Source organism: Pelecanus crispus, chromosome 11 (genome assembly GCF_030463565.1).
Source record: "Pelecanus crispus isolate bPelCri1 chromosome 11, bPelCri1.pri, whole genome shotgun sequence".
Classification (NCBI taxonomy): domain Eukaryota; kingdom Metazoa; phylum Chordata; class Aves; order Pelecaniformes; family Pelecanidae; genus Pelecanus; species Pelecanus crispus.
Genome location: NC_134653.1, coordinates 17062008 through 17068242, shown reverse-complemented (window position 1 = coordinate 17068242; position 6235 = coordinate 17062008).

Here is a 6235-nt window from a genome sequence, read left to right as displayed (position 1 = left end):
CTGAGAAGTCAGTCCCAGGCTCAGGCTCAGAGAAAGGACCTGCCTCCAGTTTTACAAAAGAGTACCACATGAAGTCCAATGACAAGCCTTTGACTTAGAGAGATTATTTCCTCCAGACTTCAGGCCAAGCTACTCAAAGAAAGGCCTTGGCATTCGTGCTTTGCACAAAGAACCTGAGCTCTCCAACAAAACCATGTGGAGGGAATCACAGCCATGCTTTGTAATCAGTCATGAGACAGGCTCAGTAACAGCTAAGGTGTTGCTCAAGGTGATTAAATTGGGACTGATTCAAGGCACATGCTATGAGCCTCTCTCTTTAGCAAGAAGGTCCCTGTCTTCTGTTTTCAGCCAGAGGAAAGGCTTATCCTATATTTAGTGATTCAGGATTGATCTGTACAGTACATCCTTGTTACAGAGACACTATTTGTGTGTACTTCGCACTGCATTACCAGACACTGTTAAACAGTTACAGTAAGAAAACAGAACACTGGATCAAAGCCTTAACAGATGATGGTACGCACATGATACGAATGTAAATGCAGGTGAAGATAAATAGCTGATGTAATGTCCACTATGACAGCGGTGGACATTTTCAAAACACTAGAACAAAGCCTTCAGGCCCTATATAAACAAAGAAGGATCTGAGGAGAGAGGACAATTTCCCGCACAGCTTTGGATAATAAGCTGTATGTGACAATAGCTTGCTAATGGCAAGTGAGACAAAATGCTTCTGATGATACAACAGGGGAACAAAAGCAAAAGTCTGTTCCATAAAAAGATGCTTCCAGGAAAACAGCAAATCACTGCTGACGGCAGAGGCTGTGGAAATCTGAGTCAGACACAGATTTGAACCAGCAAAGCGCAAAGGTGCTCCTGCTCCTGCCGCAGTAGCCTAGTTTCTAAGATGGCAATCTTATTTAGAAGAGCCTCCATTTTTCAAACCAGGTTTGCAGCACATTTCCATAGACTATTTCTTCTCCTTATAGGGTCCAAACCATACCACTTTTGGGACACATCTGTACAACAGCTGCTCTTCCAGCATTTAACTGTGAAATCACTCTTCTCCCAAAATCTCTACAGCATCTATTACCAATTCCATAATCTGTTTACTTAGTTATGCACAAAAATGCCAGAGGACACTCTGCAGAACAAAAGTGACATGGGAGCTAGGAAATCACAGTGCAACCTTATTCAAAGTACCTTTGTACACCTTATTTAACCAGCTGATCACATGCCTCTGTACCCTTGGTCTGAAGTGTATTCAGAAAAAGGGGATGTTACCTTTTCCCCAACGTTTATTACATAGTCTTTGCAATACCTTTGATCCACAACGTACATAAAATAGTTTTTATAGCATTAGAAAGGGTCATTTGCACACACGGGCCTGTTACAGGGCAATAAACAGCACTGATAGCCATGAAGGCAGTGCAAGACCCCTCACAGCTTTACCTACTACATACGCGGGAAGCATTTACGACTTCCGCTGGTGAAATCTTTCCGTGCAAAAACGGTTAATGTGGCAGTAAGCAGACCCTACATCATTTTTACACCGTACAGTAACTAGCATGCTCGTGCTTTGAAAGGGAGGCAGGCCTTGGAGCACCAGCGCCGGGCCGGGGCTGCAGCAAGGGAAGGCAGAGGCCTCGCAGTTCTCCCGGGGCGGCCCCCGCACCGCCCGCCGCGCTCGACAAGGCCCGGCCGGGCCCGATCGGGCCCGGCCGGGCCTTGTCGAGCGCGGCGGGCGGTGCGGGGGCCGCCGCGGGCCTCGGAGCCCGCCGTTAGCAGCCGGAGCTCCCTCACCCCGCCCCGCCCGGGCCCAGCGCCCGCCCCAGGGCAGCCCGGCCCGCCCCGGCCCCGCCGCACACGCACCTGCCGGAGCCTCACCGCGCCGCCGCCGGTTGCTTTCCCGCCTCGGCCGGGCCGCGGCCTGTAACCGCCGCGGGGGGGCGCGGGTAGGCCCTGCCCGGAGGCCCGGCGGAAGCCGGGGGCTCTCCTGTGGGGCGTGCCCGGCGCGGCGTGAGGGGAGGCGGGCCTGAGGAGGGAGAAGTACCGGTAGAGCTGCGCTGTGGCTGTTAGGACTCAAGAGCCCTCTTTCACCTGACACCTCACTCTGTAGATGGCGATGGTCCACAATCAAATTGATTTACAGCCTTTTCTCTGAGCTCGCTTGATCTCCCTTTGTCGCTCTCGTTTTCTGGACCCCAGATCCTCTGTAGGCCATTTTTGAACTCTCCCTGGTTTTCGGCATCCTTGCTCACACTCCTTGCTGTTTCATATTAATAATGCTGAGACAAATAAAGGGGTGAACATACGTTCCGATGCATACGAATGGTCACAAGCTGGCTTTATAGAGAGCTGCATTAATTATTCCCCCAGTTCACTGCATAACAAGTATCTGGCCTGCAGAAAAAACAGCTTTTAACCAGATGGAGCATATGGTCAAAATGGGGTCAAAATACAATATTCCTCACAACTTTCATGCAGTTAGGGCTGTTGATTCATAAACAAATGTTTGCACGAAGGGTATGAGGGAAAGTCTGATGGATCAAAATGGATTTATTCCCACTTGTATAACAAAATACTGGTTCCAGGCTTAGCACTAGCTAGGACAGGACGAGCTAGGAGCCAGCCACACAGAAAAGGAGCACTTAGTGTCTACCCCATTCATAAATTTGCGAGGAAGAAAGGTAAATTACCGACTAAAATTTTAGGAGACATGAACAGCTTTGGAGGTGCAGCCAGGTGTACGAGTGGCTAAGGGTGGCCTTATGGAGGCAGAAATGGGGACTAACAGCCCGGTGGTAAGCTCAGATGTGAGGAAGCCGGATAAAAAGCTTTGACTTTCCTGTAAACCCTGAATTGAACCCAGAATTTCCAAATTTTACTATTCTTATTTAATAAGAAGGTGTAAAAAAATGCACAAACCAACCATGAATGGAGCAAATTCAGAGTCTGTTACACAATATTCATTCTTTTTGACCATGAATAAACAGCTAATGTACTTTGGAACCCAAAGCAACACCAAGAATGCATTGAAAAGCTCTTAAATCATTGTTGTAAAGCATGATAACCCTGCTACTGTAGTGGTGTAAAAAAGAAAGGCAAAGAAACATGCATACATCTTAAAAGTTATTGATACTTTTATTAGAGATTGCCGTATGATTTTTTAGTCGACATGGACAAAGATAAGCTCACAAGAGTTAGTATTCCTTGGAGAGATATTACCTGCTGGCTGCATGAATGTGTTTAGCTCCAGTCTGAAATCAGCTGTTTGTGTTATTAGCAAAGACAACAAGAGAAGTTTTTAAAAATCATTAACAACGTTGACTGAGTGAGTGTCTCTGAAAGAGCATCTTGGACTTCCTGACTTGCATGGTTCATATCACAGCTTTAATGTGGTATTAATATAAGAAAGGAAGACCAAGAAAGCGCATGAAAAGGAAGATAATTAAACATCAAACTGGCCTTTCAGCAAATTCTGAAAATTAAAGGAGAATCTAAGCAAGAATGAGAGATGTGGAAAGGATTTCCTGGGGTCAGGCTAGTTCAGCTCTGCAGACTTTCTCCTGTGGGAGTCTGTGGGACAGGCACTGTCAGGAATGCTGGCTTCTTTGATGGCAGATCTATTTTGTGCCCAAAGGAAGTATTTAAAGATTTTAGCACCTGAGGAATGTGAATTGCTCCAAGCTACAGTGTATGCCGTGTTCTTCATTTGTCCAATAACTTCACTGTTACAGAATCAACACCTAAAATAGCCTCCTGTAAAAGCTGCTCTGTTTGGAAAGATTAAAGTTTTCCTCCCTACTGGGCAAAAAAGGTTTCTTTTTTTTTTTTTTTTTAATGTGAGAGGAATGACTTGGAATCCGTGGCTAGGAAATCTGGCTTTTGGAGACCCTGGGGTCTGTGGCACACTGCATCCATACAGTGCACTGGGCTTTTCTTGGAGGAAAAACTGTGTTTGCAGAGTGGTTCCCTACAGTTTCCAGGATATGCAGAGTGCTGACTTACCATCCTTTTACAGTGAGGACAGCAGACCAGCATGGAAGCAGAAGAAAGCAGATGGGACAGATTTTCAAGTTTTCTCTGTAAGATACCAAATCAAGCTTCAGCAGTGTCTGCTGAAAGCCTCCTCTGTCGAGTTAGAAAGAGACATGGAGTGAGTTCCCCACCAATGGCCATTGACTGGCCACTTCACATGGCCATGCTACTCTCGCCAGCATTCGCAAGACAGCTGCAACATTTCATGAGCCAACTATTGAAGAATTCCTGTGGATGAAAACGCTCCAAACAGCACAGGGTTTTTATGACATCCACTGCTGGCCTCTCCTGACATCCAGTCTTGGCTGCTGCTCCCTACTTATCCTCAACTGCCAGTGTGTCTTACTCAGAGCTATTTCCAACCAGCGCCTGTTCGAGGTACACACAGCCCTCAAATTAGTACCAGAACTAGCTAGCTACTGGAAGGGAGAGGTGCTCGTAGCTACTTTGGTATCTCCCACACCCAAGCTGAGCCACAGATCGAATGTCTAGTTCTGTGAACCAAGCCCATTCAACTGTTATGTAAGCAGGTGTGTATGTTTTATTCTAAATTTGGTGACATCCATTGTGGATACCATTCCACCCACTTTGCGCACTGCATGTCATGGGAAAACAGTAAATTAACAGACCTCCTGGGAGCCTCAGCTCTGGACCGGAGAGGGCAGGCAAGTCCTATTTAGTAACATATTAATGGATTCTACCAAGTCTCTTGTTTTGTATGCAAGATATTTTTGTTCTCTGACAAGACAGAAATGCTTGGCTTTACAGCTTGCTCAGTGCAGAGAAACAAATGCAAAACCCAAGTGAACAGGGCAGACTGCTGGGCTGCTGGGCTCTGCCCACTATGTCTGCAGGACTGATAGCTTATGTGGTATTCCCAGTGAAAATGGCTTTGATGGTGCCATAAGGACAGCCATGCCTGGGGTCTCTCCCAGCTGCATGGGGCAGGAACAGTGAGAAGCTGGAGACCAAAGGCATGGCTGAACTAGTAGGAGGTTGGGAGGCATGAGATGGAGCTGCCCCAAGCCATCAGCCAAGCTTTTATAAACACAGTAGTTTCTTTTCTGAAGGTGTTAAAGGCAGTTTATTCAGTATTTCCTAAATCAAGAGGAGTCGTACTGTAAGTATGACTGATAAATCAATCAGAACAGAAAAAGAGTATACATGAGAGTGTGGGAGGATTTGTGCGTATATATGTGTATGTTGTGTGCATGTATGTAGAATCAGACCATTGCAAGCCTAAAAGCTATTAGCCACCTCCAGCACTGCTGAGGGTGCTCAGAATGTGCTGCATGCAGGGAAAAAGGCAATTTAAGAAATTCCACTGGCTCTTTGCCTCCAGCCACTTATTCTCGTCTCCCTCTTTCAGGGCAATTTCCCCTCCCCTGTACCAGTGCAACAACTTGCAGAACTGTGCTAAAACCAGCTCCCTGAACTGGTTGAGGTTAATATCTCTTCCATGTGCTGCTGTTGCCATGTCCATACTCTCTGGACAGAACAACAGATTACCTTTGACATGTATAGCCTAGAGCAGTAAGAGGAGAAGCAGGCACAAATGAGGTGCATCAGCAAACCTGAGGTCAGGGTAACACAATGAGGAATAACAATTTTTCTGCATCCTGTGCAATGTCAACACGCCAGCTGCTAGCAGTAGTTCAGATAAGCTCCACCAATGTCTCGTAACAGATGAAAAATGTTCAAATTAGGATGCAGTTGAGCTGATAATGATAATTTGTTTTTACAGGAGTAATCCTGTACCCTTTGTAAATACAGAAGAGCTGCTGGGAGTCGTTTCATTATATACTGGTAACCACCACAGGGAACTTTGCAAAGGTGATGCTTGTATTGTATGAGCGTACTGGGATAAAGACTGGTCACCTACTTACTAACTCCCCTGGGAAAACAACAGAGCATTTTCCACATGAGATCAGAAGCTTATGTCCTGAATGGGACACAGTCATGCCCTGTCCTAGGGGCTCATTACAAAACTTGGCATGGAGAGGATGAACAAAGACTGAAAAGGAAAGAAAGTGGCCTAGAGAGTGGCAGGATCAAAAAGAAAGAGACAATTCACACACAGATTGAGGAGCTTATTTCCGTAGGACACTGTGGGTACCAAAGCATTGTAGGGGTTCAAGAACATTCTGAGCAAATACCAGGAAGAAAGGTCTGTCCAAGCTATTAAACACAGACACAC